Source organism: Moschus berezovskii, chromosome 8, assembly GCF_049115385.1.
Source record: "Moschus berezovskii isolate FMDL1 chromosome 8, NW_MosBer_1.0, whole genome shotgun sequence".
In the NCBI taxonomy this organism is placed as follows: Eukaryota; Metazoa; Chordata; class Mammalia; order Artiodactyla; family Moschidae; genus Moschus; species Moschus berezovskii.
The window spans coordinates 45,140,859-45,167,904 of record NC_142467.1 but is presented as its reverse complement, the minus strand read 5'-3'; the positions used below and the strand labels follow the sequence as shown (position 1 = coordinate 45,167,904).

At 42.8% G+C, this 27,046-nt stretch overlaps 1 protein-coding gene and 1 pseudogene across 1 annotated transcript in view; one reads left to right on the top strand and one right to left on the bottom strand.

Moving 5' to 3' along the window:
- LOC148777047 (uncharacterized) overlaps positions 1-27,046 on the top strand; it is a 125,612-nt gene that overhangs the window by 60,149 nt on the left and 38,417 nt on the right. The window lies entirely within an intron of this gene.
- LOC148777048 (U6 spliceosomal RNA) lies at positions 5,324-5,413 on the bottom strand (annotated as a pseudogene).

Here is a 27,046-nt window from a genome sequence, read left to right as displayed (position 1 = left end):
TATGAGGAGACAGTTTGTAAAAATTAGGTAATTAATAGTAAAATGTAGCCTTCGCATTAATTTACAGAGTTGAATATGCTTTGGGTTAGAAGGAGCAGTGACTTAACAAGGTGCAACAAGATACTCTGGTATGTAAAGAGGAGAGATAACTGGATGGAATGCTGAATGTGGGTTCTTGCCCTTCAGTGCCTCTAGGTATCCAACTTTGTGATGCAAGTCTCTGTCCTTTTGGGCCCTCTGTTTCCCCACCTAGGTCATTTAAGGCTTGGTATCAGCCAAGTTTATTTCTCACTCATGCCACACGTCCACTCTGCATCGGGTGAGGCTTGTCTCTACGTCCCCCTCCTGTGGAACTTGGGTTGATGGAGCAGCCACCATTACTATTGCTACAGATGCTGTGACAGAGGCACAGAGTACTCTGGAGGGTCTTTTACTGACAATCAACTGGCCTAGAAGTGACATGTGTCATGTCTTTTCCCTGCTCATTGGATGAAAATAGTCCTAGGGATCACACAAGCGCAGGGGCCAGAAAGTGCAATCTGACCTTGTGCCTGGCACTTTGTCAATAGCATTAATAGACATCCCAGGCCTCTTCAAGTGCTGAAGTTTCATCATTTTTCGTTCCCATTGGACTCTGACTTTTCATTTCTACATTTCACTGTGGTTAGGACTCCTGCCAACTTGCTTTCACCTACCACATACTGATTGATAATTCTTTAATTTCCTGATGGATGGATCTACTATACCTTTATGGTTCTACCAGCTGTGATTCTGGGAAGCTGCTCTGTGATTTCAGTTTCCCATATGTACAGTAACGATAATAATGGTACCCACCTAATAACATTATTGTAATAAGATTGAGTTAGTATATAGAACAGTGCCTGGCATATACTGAGTGTTCAAAAATGTTAGAGATTACTGAGGAAGACAAGATAGTATAGGGACAGTGAATGCCAGCTCTAGAGCCAGACAGTAAAGAGGCCATGGGTGTTGTCTGTAGAGTTAGACTGCCTGGCTTTGAATCTCTGCCGTAGGACCTGGGACAGGACAGTTTTCTTATTTGAGAGTTGGGATAATGTCTACCTATGGAAAGGTGGTTAAGATTAAATGAGCTAATATACATAAAGCACTCAGATTAGTACCATTGAATCAGTGCTCAGAAATATCAGTCCCTATTCTTGGGAATGTAACATTTGATACCACTAAGTCTAGTGTGGGCTTAGTATGATTTTTGGAACCATTTCACTCATTGTTTCCTTGGTGCTGTTCTTTTCTGATTTTTCTCCTGCTTTGATTGTGTTTTGCCTTTTCAAAGAAGCTTTCCTGGCCTTTAAAGTTTGGGTTCCCCAGGCTTCCATTTGGGGCAACAGGCTCTGTGCACTGTCTCCATGAGCTGTCTATTCCTAGGGCACCAGCTTTCACCTACACGCCAGTGGCCTCCAAAGCTTCAGCCTCAGTCCTAGCCTTTCTGCACGTCACCTGCATTCACCCATCTGGACATTCTGTGGCCTCCCACGTTTCTGGAAGTAAACTCATGACGCCCCTTTGCTGTCAGTATCATCCGTTTTGCCATCTGCCCTCTTTACTCATTTTAGCACAATGGCTCAGAGGATGAGCTTTGAGGTCACATGGGCCCAAGTTGGGATCATTGCCACATACCAGCTGTGTGACCTTGGGTAGGTGACCTAACTCTTCTGAACCCTTACCTCAGAGAAAGGATAATAATAATGCTTACTGCATAGGATTAGTTTGAAGGTTGAATGGGTTCCCTATGTAAATCACTAGCATAGCATATGACACATGATAGGTGCTCAGTAAACAGTAGCGCCTACTAATCCTATCAAAATAGTGATGATGTTGATGCTATCTGTCACTCAGATACTTCTGCCTTAGTTTAGGCAATTATTTCCTTCTGTCCAGATGATTGCAACAGCCTTCCAACTCCCTCTATGGTCTTGCTGACTTTCACTGACTCATTTCTATCAGAATGTTCTTTCTAAAACACAGCTCTGCTTAAATGAGTGTACTATTTAGGACCCTCAAATGTCTTCTCATTGCCTAAAGAATAAAGGCCAAACTTAGTTTCCAGTGTCCCCACAGCACTGACTTATAGGGTGCTCAATAAATACCTGTTGAACACTAAGTTGCTTTTTTGCCTGTAACCCACTGTGGCCATGGGCTAGCTCATTAGCATAGGAGCATGTGCAGCTCTCCAGTAAGGGTCTGAGGAGGACTGGACACTCTGCACCTCCAGGGGGCGCTTTTCATTTATATTCTGTGTGAGCAGCACTTCTGGAACACAGTGATGTTCCCTAGATTGGGACAGTGCCATGGCCTGGAAGCTTGTGTGGCCTCCATGCTTAGGCAGATGAGCAGTGAGTCATGAGCTTTAGCTGTAAAGTGGGATACCAAGACCTTTCCTACCTTCCTCCTACAGTTGCTGGAGCCTTCTGAATTTGAAAGGTCTTATAAACTGGGAAGTGCTATCTCCCCAAAACTGCCCGGCTCTTATTGTCATTGATACTGACTGTGAACAGTAAAGACTAAAAAGAACTTAATCGCCTGCAGTCAATTTCTAAGATAAAAGCCCCATTATGAGCAGTGACTGTGTGATAAGCTCAAGGATATTATTTATTTATAATTTAACTACCTTGTTTTTCTTACTTCAATGGCAGTACTCATAATAGCATAAAATAATAGTCTAGCCAAAAAGAGAAAATAAAAACACCTATAATCTCACCCACACAGAAGCAAGCATTATTAATTCCTTGATATATTTTCTTGTGGAATATTTCCCAGACATATACAGTGTACATACCATTTGATAACCTGCTCCCCCTACCCCATTTAATGTACCACAAACCTCTTTTCACATTAATGAGCACTCCTTCACAGTATGATTATTAATGGATATATAGTTGTCTGGTGTGAGGACATACTTTATTTAAACAACACTTGTGCTGGCATTTAGGTTAATTCTTCCTTTTCCCTGTTTCAAATAGGCTGCAAGGGACATCCTTGTAGCTAAATCTGTGTGCATATCCATGCTTATTTCCTCAGGTTAAATCACAGGAGTGGAATTACAGGGTCAAAGAGTAGGCATCTTTTTTTAAAGCTTTTGCAAAGAACTGTCAATTGCCTCTAGTAGGATTGTATGCTCAATTGGATTTTGAAGGTCATTTCTGTCTAATAGTGGAGCGTGCAAAATAAATAAACTTTGAACTTTCAAATGGAATTAGTCTCTGCTGGGCTGTAATATGGGTTTAGTCAGAAATGTGGGGAATGGAGCTCAGTGATGGAGTAGTAGAAAAGCCATATTAATAGGCTTTAGGCCACTTTCTTCTCTTTGGAACTTCTTAAATTTAAAAATTGGGGTATAATTTTTATAGAATGTAATCTTAACTGATTTCAATGGAGACAACCATTAATAGAGCTCACACTTGGTTTTCCTCTCCTTCCAGGCATATGAAAGATGATATTCTCCAATTTTTTTTTTTGCAGTAGGTGGGGCTGGTAACTTGATCTAGACAATGTGCCGTGAGCAGAATGATATGGGTCGCTTGTGGAGTGAGGGACTTAATTGCCAGTATGAGACACCCCCACGTTGCCTCTCCTCCATGAACTCTCTTCTGCATGTTGACTGAGGGGCCCTGTGTTACAGATGCTCTGCAAGATGTGCACTGCAAGATGGTGAAGTCTCTGAGTTTCTTCTGAGGACAGTTGCCTTGAACAGTCACCTGTACTGCGATGGACTTTGTGTGAGTAAGACTTAGACCTGCGCTAAGTCACTAAGTTTTAAAAAATAACCATATTTTTTAAAACTGAAAATTGAAAGTGAAAGTCACTCAGTCATGTCCAACTCTTTGGGATCTCATGGACTATACAGTCCATGGACTTTTCCAGGCCAGAATACTGGAGTGAGTACTCTTTCCCTTCTCCAGGGAATCTTCCCAACTCAGGGATCGAACCCAGGTCTCCTGCATTGCAGGCAGATTCTTTACCAGTGGAGCCACAAGGGAAGCCCAAGAATACTGGAATGGGTAACCTATTCCTTCTCCAGCGGATCTTCCTGGCCCAGGAATCGAACTGGGGTCTCCTGCATTGCAGGTGGATTCTTTACCAACTGAACTATCAGGGAAACTGAAGCATAATCCATTAGTCACTTCACAAATCCTTCTTAGAGTGACTCATCTGTGCTGAGCACTGTGGAGGATAGAAAAAAATATAAATTTAATTTCTGCTTAGCATATATAACTTATGGTTCATTTCTATTGCTTCTTGAATAGCATGTGTGTATATTGAATATTATTGCTCTACCTAGGTAGACAGGTAATGTACACTCTTTTAAGGGACTTTGTCATAACACACTGGTTCCCATATAAATATGGGATGTTCTACCACAGTTCATCCTTTTGTTTTTTGTAAAATCCTACATGGTTCTGTTGGGATAGCCAGCAATAGATCCCACTTTCCTGGCCACCAGAAAAAGCATGTAACTTCCTTGAAATTTTTTGAATTGAAGATGGAGGTAGAGGAGTTGCCATCTTGTCCCATGTGTCATAGGCTGTAGGAACTGATCCCAGAAACAATGTCCCCGAGGAGATTAAGAGGATAGATCACAGACTGAAGCCAAGATGAAACCCAGTATTGAACATGGATGGACTCGAACGCGGTTTGAGCTCTGGGATCCTGGATAGTCTGGGACTGGCACCACCTGTGTGCCTCCAGATGCTCCAGCCAGTACACCCTGCCTGCCTGGATGTCCCTCCTCCACTCAGTACTAAGCTCACTCTCAATCCTGTCTGTTTCTCTACAGCATTGATGTTGGCTACCTGATGCAAAGAACTGAGCCAGCTCATTAAAGACCCTGATGCTGGGAAACGTAGAAGGCAAGAGGAGAAAGGGGAGGCAGAGGGACGAGATGGTGAGGTAGCGTCACTGACTCAGTGTACATGAATTTGAGCAAACTCCAGGAGATAGTGGAGGACAGAGAAGCCTGGTGTGCTGCAGTCCATGGGGTCACAAAGAGTCGGACGCCACTGAGGGACTGAGTAGCAACAGCAGTAACTGTGGAAGCTTTGCTTAGAGATACTGAGTTTGGGAAGGTGAGAAATTGTGATAATAAACACCTTGAAAGAATGAATTAAATTTTTTTTAAATTGGAGTATATTTGATTTACAATGTTGTGTTGGCTTCAGGGGTACAGCAGAGTGATTTTATTATATAATACATATACATATATTCATTCTCTTTTAGATTCTTTTCTCATATAGTTTATCACAGAATATTGAGTAGGGTTTCCTGTGCTATATAGTAGGTTCTTAAAAATATGGACCACTTTATAAATTTGCATGTGGGCAGGGGCCCATGCTGGTCTTCTCTGTATCCTTCCATGTGCTGCCAAAGTGAGCACTAAATGAATTGTTTTCATCTGGATAAAACCCCCATTTTTTCTGCTGTACTATCCCATGTCATCCATGTTTTTTATTTTTTTGCTTTCCATCCTTTTGAATGTCAGGCCAACTTGGAGAAACTCACAGGTCTTCCTAGTGGACTGGCCTCAGGGTGGGGGCACGCAGCTGCTGAGTGGGTTTCCAGGCTGCCGGGGTAGATGAACGCGGCTGTCTGCACTCTCCACTGGAGCGTGAAGCCGAAGGGAGGCCTTGGGAGGCAACCACTCACTCAGACCCAGGCAGCCCGGGGGCTGAGGCTGCTGGCAGGGTTGTCATTATGCTAATGGCATCCGTGGAGGCAGAACCAGTGACCCCTTGGGGGAAGCAAGAACTCTTGAAGGACCATTTGAAGTCTTTGTGCTATCAGTTTGAAGGCGTGTGACGCCTGTACTTGGCACCTCCTAATTGATTTTCTTGCAGGGAGAGCAGTGGTCCAAACACCAGAGGCCTTGCAGCCCTAACAGAAATCTAAGGAGAGGCAGTGCATTAGAGGTGGCCGTTGAGTGCAGAGGTTCAGAATTTGGACTCTGGAGACACACGGCCTGAATTCACATCTCTGTCTTTGGCTTCGTTGGGTGTGTGAGTTTAGCCAGGTGACTTCGCCTCTCTGCTTCCCTTTCCTCGTCTCTAAAGCAGGAGGGGTAGTAGTGCCGCCTGTAGAGGTTCATTTGAAGTATAAAATAGGTTAGTACATATAAAACAACTCACACTCAACACATAAAATGCTCCATAAATGGTAGGGAGAAAGTTTTGGAGACTGTTTGCATGGAAAACAGAGCAGTCCTGAGTGAGTCTTGATTAACTACTTAGCAGCCATATGCCCTTGGATAAGTCATACATTCTTTCTGCCCTTGAATGAAATGTGGTCACCTGAGAAAACCCCTGAATTGATGTCTGGTTTATCAGATGTGCTTAGTAAAGGGCACTTTCTTTTCCTTTGGGCCTCAATTTTCCCATCTGTAAAGTGAAGGTGCTGGAGGTCTTTTCTGTCTTTCACTGCTTAAGAACTGGACTCTAACACTGGGGTCCTGATTAAAAAGAGTCTCTTGCTAGGTGAACCAAAGCTTCAGGATGAGTAGGGCTCCCTCAGCATTTAGGATTGTTACCCAACAGAGTTGCCATCCACTTTCCTCCATGGCAGAGGGCAGGGTTCTAAGGGAATGGCCACAGGAAGGGAGGTGGGTTCCAAAGCATTTTGCCACTAAGTAGCTGCCTGGTCTAAAGTCCCCCAGCCTTCAGCTTCCCCAGCTGGGAAAACAAGAGAGAGCCCCTTTTGAAGATTTTAAGGATCAGAGCAGGATTCTAAAGCAGTGGGGTCTGGGAAATTCAGGAGAAAGTGGGGGTTAGACATGAAAGAGCTCCTGTAATAAACTTCATCTGTCTCATAGCTTCTTATGTTGGGAAATTGATGGTGCAAGTGCTATCATTTTCCCAATTCCTTGAGGAGGAGGGTGAGAGACCCCTGCTTGCAAGTTCTCACAGAGAGTCAGCAGCAGAATCAGATCTTTTTTTTTCTTTTGATTTTTATTTATTTATTTATCTTGGCTGCACTGGGTCTTCGTTTCTGCACTCAGCTTTCTCTAGCTGTGGTGAGCAGGGACTATTCTCTAGCTGTGGTGCGTGGGCCTCTCACTGCAGTGGCTTCTCTTGTTGCAGAGCTTGGGCTTAATTGCTCCAAGGTGTATGGGATCTTTCTGGACTGGTTATCGAACCCGTGTCCCCTGCACTGGCAGGCAGATTCTTAACTACTGCCCTCCTCTTGCCTCTTCCATCCTCTGCCCGTCCCAGAATAACTTAGCCCTTTGGCTAAGCTATCAGGATGTTTTAAGTTGGTTCTGCTTGCAGTGAAGACCACCACGGAAGTCCGTAATCGGGTCTTAAACCCAGGTTTGCTGACTCCTAGTCCAGTGCTCTTTCTCCAGGAGACTGGGTTAAACCTCAGGGTAGCTGGATACTGGTATCAGTTCTACCAGAAATGGGGCCTTCTAAGTTGGGGACAACTTGTTAGTCTCTCCAAACTTTTCTCATCTGTGAAGTGAGGGCTTTTCACGAGATTGCCTTGAAAGTCCTTTTCATCTCTGAAGTTCTAGAAGCCTCTCTCTGCTCATCAGATTCACCTCTGCTGCCCTCCAAAGAGCAAAGTTGGACTTGACAAAGTCTTCATCAGGGTCCCATGGACTTGACACTTCCTTGAAGACAATGTGTGAACACTGCTTCTATTCCTGGGTAGGGAAGTTGGCTATAGAAGTCAGCTCCTTGGATGCCCTAATTCCACTTTAGGAAGAATGAACATATTGTTTTAATTAATCATATGAAAGCAAAATTAGCATGATTGTGTGAAAGGTGTTGTAAATCATCCCGATCCACATCATTGAGCAAAGAGCATTTAGTTATTCCGGAGTTGTTAAAGATTTTATCTACCCAAGTGAAAATTCAATTAGTACTAGCTTCAGCTTCTATAAAACTAAGGATTTTCCACTGTGGGAAAGTACTCTTTGTGTGTGTGAATACCACCTTATGCCACTTTGATAAATTACTGTAATTAACTGTATCCTACGCAAGCTAAACAAAATTTACTGAACTGTTGTTGTATAAAAGGGATATCTTCTCTTCTCTTGTTGGGGAGATTACTCTAATCTGTACATGATATTGCCTCAAATATCATGCCTTTTATGCTGAGCTTTGAAAACACCGGCAGCATTCTAGCTGGCACCAGTAAAACACAGTTGGTTTCCATCACACTCCGCCTTTCCCCTCTGGGTGTAGAGACATCAGCTATGGCTTTCACTACGATTCAATTAAATGTGCTATGTTTAATTAGCTAGCTGTAGAAACACTGCAAGCAGAACCAACTTAGAACATCCTGATAGCTTAGCCAAAGGGCTGAGTTATTTTGGGACGGGCAAAGGAGGATGGAAGAGGCAAGGAGAAGAGGGCAGGGGGCCTTGCTCACAGGTCTCTGGCACAAATTCTCTGCTTTGGCCATGTGTTCGTCCTTTTCCTGTGTATCTATCTCTGTCCTGCCTTTCTTCTCCCCTCTCACCCAAATCTTACCTGTACTTCAAGGCCAAACCCTTCCTCCTTTCACGGACCTTCCAGAGAGATTTGTAGGTATGTTTTGCTTTCTTGGGCATGCCACGTTCTCTCCCCCGATTTATCATCTCATCTCTTTAGGGGTTCTCTGACTGTTTCTCCTTCTTCTCCCTCCATGGGATTCTAGTTCTCATTGAGGGAAAGCAGTAGAAATTGGCAAGATTCCTGATGGAATGATCCAGCTTCTTCCTGAACTTCATTATACCAACTGTCCACTTCTCAACTCTTTGGGGGTAAAGCTCTTAGAAAAAGTCACTCAGAACCAGCTTGTTTCGTGTGGAGTGGTCATTTTTGGAGGATTCTCAAGTTGTTTTTAGTACTACTGCTACCATTCTTAGCTAACACTGAGTATATGCTATATGCCAAGTCTCTTGCAAAGAACTTTGTATGTGTTCTCTTATTTGTCCTTCCTGGGACTCTATGAGATGGGTGTTGCTATCCCCAGTTTATAAAAATGGAAGCTCAGAGAGGTAGATCAGCTTGTTAAAGGTCACATAGTTAGAAAGGGTTAGAACCAATCTTTGAAGCCATATGTTTTCACTACAGGCTGTGTCTTAGCTACTGTGCAAAACTGCTTCCCATGCTAATAACTATGAAAATATTTAAGTGTTTCAGTTATTTACTTGCTCACCTTCTGGCTTTGTTGTATTGTAAGGTGCTGCCCTGGCCAGGTGAGAAAGTCTTACCAGTTAGTGCCTGGGAACTGTGTGTGACCCAGAGGATTGACATTAAGGTATATTATACACGTAAGTGTCATCTACCATCTCTGTTGCAAGGGAGGGAAGTTTGGGAACACTTGAACCATCCTGTTGGTCTTTATGATCAGGCACTTCCTGTGCCTTGGTAGTTTAGCCTTCGTATCACTGTAACCATTCCAGTATGGTGACGAGATTCCATCTCACATGGCCTGGGTAAGTAAATTCATAGTGAGGTTTTCTTCCCCAGAGGCATTATTCTAGGCCATAGATATCCCTACTTTTAAGGTAAGAGTGAGGAGGCTAAGCTCTCCAAATGCCCAAGTGTATTCTGTAATATGTGTATGATAGCCAAGGACCTCACAAGAGGAGTTTCAAGGGTTGAATGAGGCTTTGGAGGTACAGTGGCCTTAAAAACAGGGAAAGGTGAGTTGTAGATAGGAGAGATCTTTATTTATGTGGTAACTGTTGGTGTCATTCTTGGCCAGGGAACTGATACTCCCTCTCTTAATCAGTAGCCACTTCCTGACTTTCCCCTGTTCTCTGGGGCATCACCTACTCACAGGTATGTGGGGTGCAGCCACACTCCTGATGCTTAACTCCACAGGTGAGTGTATAGGGGCTCAGAAAGTTGTGCCACATCCCTCTCCCCGCTTCACCACCGCCCGGCTGACTCTAGAAATGTATGAAAAAGAAGTTCATTCCACATACACCTGTGAGCAAATATTTGCCTCCCCTCTGTGAACCATCCAACAGTGTGCCTAGTTTTGTGATCTAAAACAAACTGTAATCGCCGAACAAACAGCGCTATGTAATCTTTTCAGTGATGATTTTGAATGGCTCTCGAGAATTTTGTTAAGTTTATTGAGAGACAATAGAAAATATATACATTGGTCTTTGTCCCCCATTCCTGATGCAGAACTTCTGAAACCCTTCTAACTTCCTAAGTGCTAAGAGCACTAGGAGTATCTTTTGTTCTGATAGTTGATCGGGTTTGATCCCTGGGTCGGGAAGATCCCCTGGAGGAGGGCATGGCAACCCACTCCAGTATTCTTGCCTGAAGAGTCCCATGGGCAGAGAAGCCTGGCTGACTACAGTCCATATGGTCACAAAGAATCAGACACAACTGAGCAACTAACACTTTCACTTACCTGACTCAGGATTCCTAAATCCCTTGGCATTTCCAGGGTGTTAGGAGTGTCTTTTGCTCTAATAAAGCAACTCTGAGTGGACTGCTAGATGGCTCATGGATGGGGGCTGGTCACCAGAAAGACCAAACCCATGATTGCTGCTACTGCTACTGCTGCTAAGTCACTTCAGTCGTGTCCGACTCTGTGTGACCCCATAGATGGAAGCCCACCAGGCTCCCCCGTCCCTGGGATTCTCCAGGCAAGAACACCGGAGTGGGTTGCCATTTCCTTCTCCAATGTGTGAAAGTGAAAAGTGAAAGTGAAGTCGCTCAGTCGTGTCCGACCCTTAGCGACCCTACAGACTGCAGCCTACCAGGCTCCTCCATCCATGGGATTTTCCAGGCAAGAGTACTGGAGTGGCTTGCCATTGCCTTCTCCGATTAGATGCTTAGATTAGAACCCATGATTAGAAGCTTAGAATTTTGAGCCACACACACTACCTCTCTAATAATTGATCATGCCTATATGAGGCAACCTTCACAAACTTCCAATAGTATGGGATTCAGATAATTTCCAGGTGGGTGAATGCATCTACATACTTTGAAGGTAATGCATGCCACCTCCATGGGAACAGAAGCTCCTATGCTAGAAATTCCTGCAGACCTCTCCTTGTGCATCTCTTCATCTGGCTGTTCATCTGTATCATTTATCATATCCTTTTTACTTAATAAGCTGGTAAATGTGAGTGAGTGTTTCCCTCAGTTCTGAGATCTGCTTTAGCAAATAATTGAATCCAAAGGGGAAGAGGTCATGAGAATCTCTGATTTGTAGCCAGGCTGGACAGAAGTTGTGGGTAGCCTGGGGACCTGCTTCTTGCCATTGGCATCTGAAGTAGAGGTAGTCTCATGGCGCTGAGCCCTTAACCTGTGGGATCTGACGCCATCTTCAGGAAGATAGTGTCTGAATCGTGTTCAATTGTATGGTCATCCAGCTGGTGTCATCGATGGCTTGGTGGGGAAAACTCCACACAGCTGGTGTCACAAGTGTTGTGAGAGTAAGGGAGAGACTCAGGAGGAAGACTAGGTTCTTTCTAACTCGTGCACATACCTGGAGTTCCTTAGCCTCACCCTTCCTGTGTTGTTTTCAGTTGTCCACTGTTAGAAATGAATCTGTTCATGCGCTCAACAAATATTTATTGAACCACTTGAGTAGTGGGGTTCATGAGTGAGGGAGGCATGGTCCTTTGATCTGGTGAAGCAAACAAGCAAGTGACTAGGGTGAATGAAATGTTGTTCAATTGCTTAGTCGTGTCCCATGGACTGTAGCACGCCAGGCGCCTCTGTCCTCCACTATCTCCCAGAGTTTGCTCCAATTCATATCTAACCATCTCATCTTACGCCTCCCACTTCTCCTTTTGCTTTGTCTTTCCCAGCATCAGGGTCTTTACCAATGAGTCAGCTTAGCTCTTCATGTCAGGTGGCCAATGCCAATGCTATAGAGAAATCATAGCGATGAGAGTGAGCTTAATAGTGAGTGAGTGGGGAAGGGGCATCCATTGTAGGCAGGATTGAGGAAAAAAAGAAAAGTTTCTCTTTGAAAGCAAGATCTCAGCTGAGAACTAAGGGGAAAGAAGCATCCGCAAAGGGTAAATGTTGGGAGGGAAAATATTCCTGGAGGAGAGCGGTCCCAGGTCAGGAAAGGAGTTGTGTGTTTAAGGAACTAATACATAACTAGCTGGAGAAGGGAGAGTCAGGAACCAGGATTTACAGAGCTTCCAGGTGACGATAAGCAATCTGTACCATTAGATTCTAATAAAATGTCTCACGTTAGAATAATGCTTGTAAGCCCTCGTAGTGTGTTGCTGTCCCTTTGTTATGATGCAAACCCCATTGGTGTTATCTTCAGTTTATAGATGAGGCAACCAGAGAGGTTAATTACATCCCTGAAATTCCACCATAAATCAGCATCTGAGCAGCGAGTGGAGACAAAGTCTACAGCATACCTTAGCTCTCTTTGCCATTTTGCTGCGCATTTCTCCAAATGAAACTTTGAATGCTTGGTCTCTGTCCAGAGGTTTATACTTACTATGCAGTGTCCTTTCATAATCAAATGGCTGTGTTAAGGAGATTGCAAGGGGGTGGGGGAGAGAAGAGGGTTGAGTAAACCCAGCTTCATTAAAACTACAGGAATTATTACCTGGTAGTTCTTTCAAATGGCCAACAGGGCAGTATCAAGCTGGAAACTCAATAGGATTTCTAATTTGTCAACAGAACACAGCACAGCCCTGAGAGGCAGCCCTGAGGGAGGAGGATTTTAAATGGAAAGAAAGAACTCTGCAGAACTGAAGGACAAGAGGAGGTTGTTCAGTCTGTTTGCAGCAGAACAAAATGAACTTAGGACTTTGTTTCAGGAATGCCAGGGAATTATAGACTTTCAGGGTGAAAAGGATTTTCAAGTTTACTCTGTCTCCCCTTGCCCTGTGATGGTTGAATCACCACCACATGACCACCAAATCTTGGTCCCAACAGCTCCAGGGTCAGATAACCACTGCCTCTGGAGGCAACTCATTCCAACAGCCATTCACTTGATCAGCAAATATTAATTAAGTACCAAGTAGCAACTGAATCGGAGAAGGCAATGGCAAGCCACTCCGGTACTCTTGCCTAGAAAATCCCATGGATGGAGGAGCCTGGTAGGCTGCAGTCCGTGGGGTCGCTAAGGGTCGGACACGACTAAGCGACTTCACTTTCACTTTTCACTTTCACACATTGGAGAAGGAGATGGCAACCCACTCCAGTGTTCTTGCCTGGAGAATCCCAGGGACGGGGGAGCCTGGTGGGCTTCCGTCTGTGGGGTCACACAGAGTCGGACACGACTGAGGTGACTTAGCAGCAGCAGCAACTGAATACCTGATAGGCAATGACTTAAGTGCTGGGTGCAGTGAGATGACTGAAATTGACTAGATCCTGCCCTGGCAGCACCTACAGCAAAGTAGGGGTTATAGACCCAAAATAATTAAATGCAAGGGTATGTTCAGTTCAGTTCAGTTCAGTCGCTCAGTCGTGTCTGACTCTCTGCGACCCCATGAATCACAGCACGCCAGGCCTCCCTGTCCATGTTAGGAATTTAGAATAGGAAACAGGAGTCCAAAATGGCGGTAGCTAAAAGACAAGGAAAGGAAAAGCCCATGGAAATAGAACAAAGGAAGGTCAAAGGAAGGTCCGAGGACTGGAGTGAGGACCTCAGGTAGAACAAACAGCACTCCTATCTAGCCCAATATACATAGGGCAGGCCCAGGGGGGGAGGAAAAAACATATAAAAAGAGGAGGCAAAGGGCTGGGACTCATTCTTCTCTTCGTGTCTTTGGGTTGGCATGCCTTCACGCCTGGAGAAGGTGATGGCACCCCACTCCAGTACTCTTGCCTGGAAAATCCCATGGACAGAGGAGCCTGGTAAGCTGCGGTCCATGGGGTCACTAAGAGTCGGACACGACTGAGTGACTTCACTTTCACTTTCATGCATTGGAGAAGGAAATGGGAACCCACTCCAGTATTCTTGCCTGGAGAATCCCAGGGATGGGGGAGCCTGGTGGGCTGCCATCTATGGGGTCACACAGAGTCAGACACGACTGAAGTGACTTAGCAGCAGCAGCAGCCCTCATGCCTCGAGGATGTATTTCCTGCTATTTTCTAACTAAAGCTGAGCTGTAACATGGAGTTGTAACACTGATCTGTCTAAGAGCTATAACATGGACTGTTCGAGACCCGAGAGCTATAACACAGTCTCTTCAAGAACTGTGACATGCTGAGGGCTTTAATGTCCGTTGCTTCAAATCTTTGTTGTGATGAGACAGAACCGAGGAGATTACACTCACCTGATATATTTACAACTTACATGGTCTGTTTTGGGTTGAATTGTCCTCCAAAATGCTTATGTTGAAATTCTAATCCCTAGTACTTTAGAATGTGACTATTGGAAGACAGGCTCTTCACAGAGATAATCAAGTTAAAATGAGATCATTAGGGTGGGCCCTAATTTGACATGAGCAGTGTCCTTATAAAAAGGCAAATCTGGACATTGAGATATGAGTAGAGGGAAGAGAGTGTGAAGAGATAAGGAGAAGATGGTCATCTACAAGCCAAGGAGAGAGGCCTGGAAGAGATGCTCCCCTCTCTGTTTCAGAAGGAATGAACCCTGCTTCTACCTTGGTGCTAAAATCATGTAACTCAGATTGGTACTTGTACCTAGGCAAAACCCAGACTGGGACTTGAACCCATAGCCTTCTAACTGAGATCACATAAGGTCTCAGAACTTAATGAAGCTCAGGTTCTTGATGTCTCATTGTAGAAAGAATTCAGTGGGAGACAAAGTAATAGGTAAGAAGTGAATTTATTTAGAGAGAAACATGCTCTACAGACAAAGCATGGGCCATCTCAGAAAGTGCAAGTGACACCAGTGTGTACAGGGTTGGTTCTTATAGGGGTAAATAATTTCATAGACTAATGAGTGGGAGGATTTTTCTAGTTATTTTGGGGGAGGGGTTGGGATTTCCAGGAATTGGGCCACCACCAACATTTTGACCTTTATGGTTGGCCTTGAAACTGTCATGGCGCCTGTAGGTGTGTCATTTGGCTTGCTGATGTATTACAGTGAGCCTATACTGAGGCCCAACGTCTAGTGGAAATCGACTTGTCTGCCATCTTGGACCCATTTGGTTTTAATCAGTTTCTGTTGTGTCCTCAGGCTGTGCCATCCTTTCAGAGGTTGTGCCTTGACCTCTTCCCTCCTTTTGCACAACTGTGAGATGATAAATTTCTGTCTTTTAGGCCTCCTGATCTGTGGTACTTTGTTGTGAGAGAAAGTCATGGAATTGAGGGGTGTAAATATAATTAAGATTTAGGGGTTCACAAAGGGCTCCTGGAGGAAGTGATATGGAACCTGAAGCCTGAGGGGTCCCTGTTGCCTTTCATCCCCACTGTCACCATATCCCCTCTTGCTCACTCGACTCCAGCCACATGGGCCCTGTTGCTATTCTTTGAACACACAGGGATGTTCCCACTCAGGGTCTCTGCTCTAGCTGTTCCCTCTCCTAAAACACCGCCCCCCCATTATTCTCTAAATTTCGTCTCCTTCCTCAAGTTTTGGCTCAAGTATCCAACTTCTCAATGATGCCTGCCATCCCCTCGTCCACCATGTCCATCATGTGGCCTGCCATTACCATGTCCATTGTACTTAACATGGTAGCTTGTCTTACCATCTTCCCCTCTTGCCCAGAACCCCCAATTCTCCTTTCCTTGCTAAACCTATTTTTATTCCAGAGCACCTGTCCCCTCACATGCTAGATCACTTATTCATTTATTATGTTCATTGTTTATAATGTTGATCTATGGTTAGAATTTAGGTTCCACAGGTGCAGTGATTTTTGTCTGTTTTGCTTGGAATACCTGGAATCCTTGTTTTGCTAGGAATGCTTCTGTATTCTGAGCACCCAGAACAGTACCTGTGTGAAGTGGGCATGCAGCAATACACAGTTGTTAAATGAATCTATGAGTAAGGCCTGTGGGGAGTCAGGAAGAGTGTTTGAGGCAGAAGAATGTGCATACATACTGGCCCAGATGCACGGAAGAGCTCAGGGTGCTCATGGATCAGAAGAAAGGGTGGGCAGCCAAGGGAAGAGTGATGAGACATGACGCTGGAGGGCGGGCAGGAGCCAGATCTGTGGACACCTCTGATTCTCAGCAGTTGTTTTCCTTATGCTGGGTTTTGATCAGTCTTCTTTCAGACACTACTCCTGGTCTTAGTTCCCTAACTTGGAGTAGCATCAAAGAAATCTTTTAACTTATGGTGGCTCATCAGATATTTGAAGGTTAAATATCATGATCACTTTCCACGTCTGAGTATGCTCCAGTTGCTTTGGCAGGGTGTCTTTAAAAATATGTTAATAAATACAAATTTATTTTTTGCTCACACTGGATTTAATTCCGTGTTTTCGATTGGTGGGAGGCTCATCTCCAAGTAATAATTCAGAGACCAGACTCCTTTCACTTTGTGGCTCTGCTTTCTTCAACATTTGGCTTCTGCATTCATCACGGAAGGAGAAAGAGCATGAAGAACGGCACGTGGGAGATTATTAGGGACCAAGCCTGGAGGAGTTTTACATCCTTTACACCCAGATTCCATTGGCTAGAACTCAGTCCATGGCCACACTGAATAGCAACGATGACTGGAAAATGTGATCTAGCTGTGTGTCCTGGAAGAGGTACTAGGTTTTGTGATCAGCCAGCAATCTCTGAAAAATGTGTTCCTTGGATTAAGCCTCATCCTCCCTGGCCTGATTCCTTTCCAACAAGGGTGGCTTTTGAATCTTCCCACCCTATAGTCACTCCCCTCTTCTTGTGCATTGATTTGTCAGTGTTTCTCTGAAAATGCATGGCATTCAGGAGTAGTCTGAGCTGGGTAGACGTGGTAGGTGAGGCTGCTAGCTCTTAGGCTCTCTACTCTCGGCTCTCAGGACCTAGGAGGGGTGTCAGGGGTCCCTTTCCTTTCCATTTCTTCTCCCTCTCTGCCTGCTCAGAGAGGTTTCATGGACCTTTTTCCTGAAAGAGACATCTCCCTTTCCACCCCCCCACCACTCACACATATTTAGAGATGATAAATGGCACTGCTTATAGCATGGGCTTCAGCATCTGATAGACCTGGCTTGGAGTTCTGCCCCCTCCCCTTTCTTACTAGCTGTATGACTTTGAGCAGATATCTTAAACTCTTTAAACTGCAATTTTCTGCTCTGTAAAATGGAGGTGAGGATGATGATAATGATAATGACGGTGATGGTGGTGATACAGGATTTCTGTGATGAGTCAGTGAAATAATGTGCCCGGCACATGGTCAAGGGCTCAGTAAGTAGGTGCTAATAATGATGACAATAGTTAACTAACAACTTTCTCCTCTGGTCAGACAGACCTGCTGCTGCTGCTGCTGCTGCTAAGTCACTTCAGTCGTGTCCGACTCTGTGTGACCCCATAGACGGAAGCCCACCAGGCTCCCCCGTCCCTGGGATTCTCCAGGCAAGAACACTGGAGTGGGTTGCCATTTCCTTCTCCAAAGTGTGAAAGTGAAAAGTGAAAGTGAAGTCGCTCAGTCGTGCTTAGTGACCCCACGGACTGCAGCCTACCGGGCTCCTCCATCCATGGGATTTTCTAGGCAATAGTACTGGAGTGGCTTGCCATTGCCTTCTCCGTCAGACAGACCTACTCAGTGTTTTTCAAATCGTTCTTATTTCCTTCTGTTATATGTTTGTTCTCAGTTTTCCATCAGCCATGCTATTCTTACCTCTCCTCTGTCAACCCAAATCGTCTCCTTAGATTTCTTCTTCTCAGCTTCTCCTTAGATGTCTAACTTTCTATCTTCCTAACTCAAAACTACACAGCTGCTGTACCTTGTCTTTCCTGAGAAATGAATGACAAGAGTAGATAGTGGAGAGTTAGGGAAAATATATGGTGTAGGCTTTGCCCGAACCCCTTTCTCCTCTCACCTAGAAGCTACTGAAAATGTTTTATTCATGAGACTGAGCCCAGGCTTCCCAATCCTTCTCTGTTGCAAACTCAAGGCTCCCTCTGTTTGCTGAGAGAGCAGCCAGCACAGACAGTTTTATGGTCTGACAGGCTGTTTGCAGAGTATATTTGGCGAGTCATTTTCTGTTTCCCAAAACTAATTAGAGATGGATAAATTTAAATGGTGGTAGAAGCCAACAATAAAACATTATGTCCTCATTAGCTGAAATAATCCTGTGGCTTCCCTTCTTATATGAAGGATCTTGACTCAGAAAAATTCGGTTCAGGCTGAGTGGTGTGCTGGAGCTGGTGCCTGCTTGCATGAGCCAATTGCATGCATCCCTTCCCAGCTCCACGTTCAGTGACATTGCCTCGGTGCCTTGGAATTGGCTCTGGTGGAGTATTGGAAATGGGAAATTGGCAAGTGCTGCAAATCAGGTCTCCACCCCAAGCTTGTTAAACAGGTACCCACACCCCACAGCTCCTGCTGTCAGACAGGGACCAGGTCCAGCTCTCTTTGAGGCTTGCACATATAAACTATGAAGTGCCAGGCATTGTTCTGATTCATAAAGTGCCTTTGGAAATAGTTTTTCTCCTCTTGCGCCCCAGGGCTTCGGTGAGTGTCTGATAGAGGACTTTGCTGCAGTGAAAGAGATTGGACATCGGAAGCAGAGGCTGGGGATGGTGGTTTCCCTAGCAACCAGGTCAGGGAGTGGGACTGGAGGGGCATTTTTTAGAGACACACTTCTCCCATTGTAACGTGCAGGTGAATCACCCGGGCATCTTGTTAAAATGCAGATTCTGATTCAGTAGGTCTCAGCTAGTCCTGATATGTGTCATTTCTAATAAGCTCCCAGGTGGTGTCAGCGATGCCATGCACCATTCCATGAGTAACAGTGTTGATCCTGGACAGAGAAACGTAAAACTGCAAAAACTCACCGTATGTTAAGTCCACCAAAAGCCAAGGACTGTTGCTTCTGCTTCAGCCTCAGACTTGCCAGTTTAGTGGGAGAGAGGGTGTTTTAACTGTAGAAGCACCAGTGCAGAATTAAGCAGAGCTGGGTTAAATCATCTCTACCAAATAATATGACTTCATCCAATTACTAACCTTTCCTGAGTCTCAGTTTCCCAAGCTGTAAAATGGGGCTATGACTTCATGGGATGGTTATGAGACTTCAGGCCGAGAAAGCAGGAAAAGGGTTTACTGCAGGCTCTGCACTACTGCCCCTGGCTTCCCTGTTTGTTTAAAGCCTAAGATCAAACAACTTTCTTTGGCAAAAACCCACCTTTTTAGCCTAAACTGTAAGTTTTTAAATTATGAGAATTAATAATTACTGTTGCATAATTACAATTTTTTAATTATAAAAAAGACAGTAAAGATATTGTGTTCCCCATACCTAGTGATCACAAAGTTGATATTTTGGTATATTTCCTTCCAGGCTTTTTATATAATTTTTATTTTGCAACAAAAATGAAATGATATTCAACACATTGTTTTCTAACTTATTTTTTTAATTTATAAGAAATTTTTATTTTATATTGGAATCTAGTTGATTAACAACCTGCTATTTAGTTTAAAAATATACCTTTGGTAGGTTTTCATGTCTGTAGGCAGAAAAGAAATTGCTCAGTCATGTGCAACTCTGTGCGACCCCAAGGACTGCAGCCCACCAGGCTCCTCTGTCCATGGAATTCTCTAGGCAAGAATACTGGAGTGGGTTCCATTTCCTTCTCCAGGGGCTCTTCCTGATTCAGGGATCTGTAGGCAGAGATCACTATAATAATTTTAATGGCTGTACACTGAAGCAGCCTTCTAAAGAGAGGTGACAAAATCTGCCTATTGGATTCAGTTCACTTTTCAGAAGGAACGTGCCAGGCTGTGGGAGCAGCATTCTGAAGTCTTCATTTTGGTCTCTGCTGGAGTCTTGATCTCTTAACACCTCCGCATGACCTGGCATGAAGAAGGTCAAAAGTCACAATGGTCTGGACTTCAGGGAACCCCAGCTAAATCCAGAGGGATAGTAGGAGCTCCTCTCACGGAGAACCCCAAATCAGTCTGATCCAAGGACAAATCTGAGACTAGGGAATAACCAAGGAATCTGTAGTGATGGAGCTGCAGATCAAGTCACAGAGTGAAAAATATCGAGTGAAGGAAATGCCCCAGGACTCAAGAGGTAATGAATTCAACTCTCTGCATCCTCTTTTTCCAGCAAGCACTCTGGATGCTTTAACCAGGTCTCCCTGAGAACAGCTCTTCATGACCCTTTCAAATGCTGGAAGCTACAGTGGGGAGGCAGGCATTCGTTTATCCATTCATCCCTTTAGTCTGTGAATGTTTTCTGAGTTCCTGTTATGTACCAAACACTTTCCTGGGTCTGGAATGTTATGTGAAGAGAATAAACAAAATTCCTGCTCTAACAAATGGTTCATTAGGATCTGGGACGTAGATACACCTCAGTCTAGTTCAGTTCAGTTCATTTAAGTTGTGTCTGACACTTTGTGACTCTATGGCATACATCTAATTATTAATAAAACCAGGATGACTCTAGCTGGCAGTAAATTCAAGGAAAGGAATGAAACAGGGTACCATGGTGGAGAGTCACTGGGGCTGTTTAGACAGGCTAGGCAGGGCAGGCTTCTCTGAGGAGGGGGGTCTTTCAAGTGTGCTTTGAAGGATGGGAGGATTTATTTTGAACAACAGTTCAAATAAATCCTGCTGCTGCCTCTTGAGCTATGTTGTTGGAGACTAATCCTCTTGGCAGGGGCAAAGCCTTCGAGTGTTCCAAGTGTGGGTGTGCCTTTTAAACTCTCAGTCTTTTCTCCAGATAAGCCTATCCTGTTCTTTTAGCTGTTGGTCATGTGAACCAATTTAGCTACACTCAGAATCCTTCTCTATCAACTACAGAGATCTGTCTGTCTGTTTTTCTATCTTTCTATCCATTTGTCTGTCCATCTGTTCGTCTGTCTATCTGTCTGTCTATTCACTCATCTATCCATCCATCTATCTTTCTATCTATATAAATCTGATACCCAAAATGAAGCATTGTGTGTGACCACAAAGGATTATATTATGCCCTTTGTACTGGACTATGCATTTTTTTTTCATGTAGCTAAGGTAATAAGATTTTTTTTTTTTCAGTTGGGTATATCACATTGTTTTTTTAATTCAGCTTGCAGTCAAATAAATCACCCAAGTCCTTTATACATCTTGTGACTTCTGCTATGGAATTTTGGGAAGTAAATGCAGAGGCTTATATTAATTTGTATTTAAATTCAATCTTGTTAGTTTTAGCTTAATTTTTCAAGCTGGTCACTGTATTTTTGTTTCCTGGTTCTGTCAGTCAATATTTTTCATTCCTTTAGCAGTTTATTGGGGAGGCTAAATGAGAGACCTGGGTAAGAGATGATGGTTGTTTGGCCTACAGTGGTAGGAATGGAAACAGAAGGATGAAGATAGATTCAGGATATATTTGGAGGTTAGAGGAGGTAAGAAGAAGAGAGGAACCAAGTGTCAAATCCTGGGCCTGAGCTACAGGACCATTATGGTACAACTAACTGAAATATGTAAGAATGTTAAGCATTGAATGTGTGAATCACTCCCCACCAAATTCATATGTTGAAACCCTATCCCCCAGTGTGATGGTACTAGGAGGTGGGTCTTTGGGAGGTGATCAGGATTAACATGAGGGGTGAACCCATATGATGGGATTAGTGCCCTCAGGAGTCATGAGAGAACTTGCTTCCTCTTGCTCTCTGCCACTTGAGGGTGTAATGAGACAGTCTGCAACCCAGAAGAGGACCCTCTCCAGAACCCAACCATTCTGGCACCTTGATCTTGGATTCCCAGCCTCCAGAACTGTGAGAAAAGAAACATCTGTTTATAGGTCACCCAGTTTATAGTACTTTGTTATAGCATCCTGAACTGATGAAAACAATTAGGTAGGGGATATTTGGGAGGAAAAATTATTTCACTCAGTGGGATTACACTAATTTTTATTCTTCTTCCTGTTTGCTGTCTGTCCAAAAATACAAAAAAGAAGAAAGCGAAGACTGGGAACGTTAGTTTTTATTATTAAATTCAGAACAAGGCATAGAGGATGAGGCAAGAGCAGCCCTGTGTGTACAAAGGAATAGGCATTTTCTTCTTAAATCAGACTCTAGAAACCAGATCTGTATTCCTTGCAAAAGTAGAAATTCAGAGGTGACCCTATTGAGCTACACGAATTTCTGATGGGAATAGAAATGAAAGATGTTCCCAGCCTCTTTCAGCTTTTATCAAATACAAGAACCAGAGGGCATGATCCGAGCTAAGGAAGGATTGAGCCCTGAGGAGTTGTGGAAGAGTGTGTTAACCAGGGAGCAGTTAATCCTTGGAATATACTTATCTAAGGTAGTAATAAAATGGCATAGTTGCTTTTAAAATAGATTTTCTATTTGGAAAATAGAGAGCTGGGACACTGACATCATTTTTATTGCTAGATTCTCACCTCTGGTTTGCTGTAGGACCTTTGTTGAGAGATTTTCCCTATAGTCACAGATTCCTAGTGTATTAAAGGGAAGAGACCTCTGAGATCCATCTTGTTCAGTTTTAACCAGGGGTCTACATCAGAATTATTTGGTGAGTTAATATTATTTTTTTCCAAACACTTATTTATGCCAGGTTTGCTGTTGGGTTCAGTTCAGTCACTCAGTCGTGTCCGACTCTTTGTGACCGCATGAGTCACAGCACGCCAGGCCTCCCTGTCTATCACCAACGCTGTTGGGTTAGACACATTATTTTATTTTGTTTTTTAACTAATTTTTAAGTTTTTATACAAATTTTATGCAATTTTATACAATTTTTAAAGATTACTTTCCATTTATAGTTATTACAAAATATTGGCCATATTCCCAGTGTTGTGCAATGCATCCTTATAGCTTATACCCAGTAGTTTGCACCTCCTATTTCTCCGTCCCTGTGTTGTCCCTCCCCTTCCCTCTGGTAACCACTAATTTGTTCTCTGTATCTGTGAATCAGCTTTGTTTTTATTTACCAGTTTGTTTTATTTTTTTAGATTCCACATATAAGTGATATTATACAGTATTTGTCTTTCTCTGTCTGACTTATTTCACTAAGCATAATTCCCTCTAGGTCCATCCATGTTGTTGCAAATGGCAGAATTTTGTTCTTTTTATGGTTGAGTAATATTCCATTGTGTGTATGTATGTATGTGTGTGTATATACATATATATAAAATACCTCATCTTCTTTATCCATTCATCTGTTTTTTTTTTAAATAACATATGGATTTTAAATTTATTTATTTATTGGCTGTGTGGCATGTGGGATATTCATTCTGCTGCTGTTGCTGCTGCTGAGTCTCTTCAGTCGTGTCCGACTCTGTGCGACCCCATAGATGGCAGCCCACCAGGGTCCCCCATCTCTGGGATTCTTCAGGCAAGAACACTGGAGTGGGTTGCCATTTCCTTCTCCAATGCATGAAAGTGAAAAGTGAAAGTGAAGTCACTCAGTCGTGTCCGACTCTTAGCGACCCCATGGACTACAGCCCACCAGGCTCCCCCGTCCATGGGATTTTCCAGGCAAGAGTACTGGAGTGGGGTGCCATTGCTTTCTCCGGGTATTCATTCTACCAGGGATCAAACCTGCCCACCCTGCTTTTGAAGCATGGAGTCTTAACCACTGGGTAGCCAGGGAAGTCCCTATCCATTTATCTGTTGATGGACACTTAGGTTGCTTCCATATCTTGACAACTATAAATAATGCTGCTACGAGCATTGGGGTACGTTTATGTTTTTGGATTTAGTGTTTTTGTTTATTTTGGCTATATATGCAGAAGTGGGATTGCTGGATCATATAGTAGTTCTATTTTTAGTTTTGTTTTTTTTGAAAACTCCATATTGTTTTCCACAATGGCTTCACCAATTTACATTCCTATCAGTAGTGTACAAGGTTTCCCTTTTCTCCGCATCCTTGCCAACATTTCTTTGTGGTCTTTTTGGGCTTCCCTGGTGACTCAGCCGGTAAAGAATCTGTCTGCCATGTGGGAGACCTGGGTTTGATCCCTGGGTTGGGAAGATCCCCTGGAGAAGGGAACGGTTACCCACTCCAGTATTCTGGCCTGGAGAATTCTCATTGTGGTTTTGATTTGTATTTCCCTGATGATTAGCAGTGTTGAGCTAGGCACATGTTTTTTGAGAAGTTTCCTAAGATATTTGTCACATTACTGCCTTTAAGGATCTCTAATCTGGAGTAACCCCCTCATCATGTAAATGAATAAACTAGACTTGGAGAGATAAAGAGATTTGTCTACTGCTCATTGAGAAGTACAAAAATTACCCTGGGAGTCACCATACTCAGTGGAAAAGATATAATAACATGAAACCACTTAATCAATTTCTGCCATATTTCATTAAACAATTAACAGTTAACTAGACATAGTAATACCTGTAGATCTGAAAAACATAGAGTTGAGTGAAAAAGAAACAGAATGACATTTATATAAATTAAAACAACACACAGTTCTGTATTTTACAAACCTGTGTACATATTTAAGGATCTATGTCAAACACATTAGTATGTGTGCCCATTAGAGGAGAGATTCATGGGAATGAAGAAATGAAATGAACAAAATCCAAGAGATTTAGAACAAGAAATGAACAAAAACCATCCTGACTTACGTGAAAAGTGTGCTATGAATTGAGGTACAAGATCTCTCAATTCTCTCTCAAGTCAAGATCTCTCTTAAATTCTCTCTTAATTCTCAATTCAAGATCTCTCTTAATTTTCAAATTATTAAAAAAAAACAAACCTATCATCAACATGATTATAGATGAATGGGTTAAAAAATGTGGTATATTATTCAGCCTTAAAAAGGAATAAAATCTTGACATGCTACTGCATGAATGAATGTTAAAGACAGTATGCTTAGTGAAGTAAGCCAGACACAAAAGGATATTCCACTTCCATGATGTGTCCGAAATAGGCAACTTCATACAGAGAAAATAGATTAGAGGTTTCTAGGGTCTACAGGGAGGAGGAAAGGGCAGTTATTACTTAATGGTGATAGGGTTTCTGTTTGGAGTGATGAAAAGTTTTGGAAATAGATAGTGGTGATGGTTACACAACCTTTGAATGTAATTAAAGCCACTGACATTGTACATTTAAAAACGGCAAGTTTTATAATGTATTGTTTCTCCACAATTAAAAAATTAATAATGTAATATACCTCAAACCGTTGAATTCTATACTTTGAGTGAATTATATGATTTGTGAAATATATTCTATTAAAGATGTTAAATTAACAAACATAATTTTCCCTTGCTTTTAATTCCTTCTGTGGAAAAAATAGAAGAATTTGAGAGGAGGTGAAGTAATGGCTACTCAGCTGGGTACTGTGTATAGTGCAGCAATTAAATTCTTTTCTCTAACATACCATAAATGTTTAGGGTGAGATTTTGTGTTGGACTTTTTGACACATTTCTGGCAATGCAAAGATTTGACAAGGTTTTGGGGACTGGGAATTTGTTATATAAATAATAGCTATTATTAAATACTTTAATTTGGTGTCTACCTGGCACAGGACATTGATGTACATGTTATTTGAACAAATGTGTGAATAGGTCTACTTTCCTTCCAGTTTAGCTTTTGGCAGCTAGTGACTTTGGCGTGTGGACAGTGTGTGGTGTATATAAGATTTGGGTTTTATGCAATAAGAGCATTTGAAAAATGCAGTTGAGAAGGAACAGATACTTCAAGAACTCCATGAACTATGCTGAAAATGTCCTCCAAATTTTGCTCCAAATTTCCTAAGTCCCCTAAGTTTCTTCTATCTTGGCCACTTACTGTTTTTAGTCCTGAAAAGTTAGTTGAGAAGAGAACTATTTTCTCTCTCAGACCTCTAGTCTTTGGAGAAAAAGACACTTGATAACTTTTTTTTGTTTAATTGGCAAGAAAAGTTTAAGTGAGCTTGTTCAACTTTGAAAATAAGTTTTGATTTGTATAGGTTAAGATCAATTCCTGCTTCATTTAAACTCTTTCTATCCAGTCTTAATTATATCCATGCATCTGGCAGAGGCCCATCTTCTGGTCTTGTGAAATTATCATTCCAGCCAAAAGTGTGGGTGAGGGTTGCCATTCCTGGTGACTGACAAAAGAAACAGCATTTGTCCTAGAGCCTTGCCCAGTGATAAGCTAGGGGCTCAGCCACTACCGGTCATTTGCATGCATAGTGGACCATTTCATTAAGAATTTCATTAAGATGGTAATGTTTAATGTTTCCTGGGAAAAATGAGTTTTCGGCTTGTTCAATTATATAATTAAAGTCAGAGAATTAGGGGAGATTGCAAACTGCTTACATAATGTGGGTAAGTATAATGATAAAACTTGTAAATAAGTTCAAAAGAATTGAGCTCTGCACGAATCCTGATGCTGAATCAGATTAGGAGGGTGGGCATGTAGAAAATGTGGACTGAAAAATTAACTAGAGTTTAACATTGGTGTCTACTAGCTGAGCTCCTTGCTCTCAGGGTCCTCTCAGGGAGGTAAATGGTAGAATTAGATCAGAACTAGGGACTGGCTGCTCTGGTTCTAGAAAGTTCCAGGAACACATTTCTTCACTTTTTCTATAGGCATTAATTTCCTGTATCGGAATTAAAAAAAAAAAACAACAACCAACAACAAAGGCATAGGTTTGCAAGATTTCTTAACTAGTAGTCAGGGTGTCTTTCTTTCCTTGCTTTGATGGTGACACAGTTCTTATCCTCTTCCTGATTTTCTTCTAGTCTGTAAAACAGGAAGTTCCATTCTTTCGAAAGAAGGCTGTTTCTGTTCTTTCTTTGATCTCTTCACTTACCTTTTCTCAGGAAGGAAAAGTGATTTAGTGGTTTAGTGGGGTCAAGCTAACTTTCTTGAAGAATTCGGGAGTTGGGAAAATTTAATATTGCTGTACTACGTATGCTTTGTATGGAAGTATTGGACATTCCTGTTCCTTAAGAATATTCCCTAAGAGACATGTACCTATAGTGATTTCAACCTCCTCTTTCTCTTTCATTTCACTACTCTTCTCTTAAAAAAATTTTCCTTTCACTTTATTATGCAGAACAATTATTATGCTTCCAAACTTGGC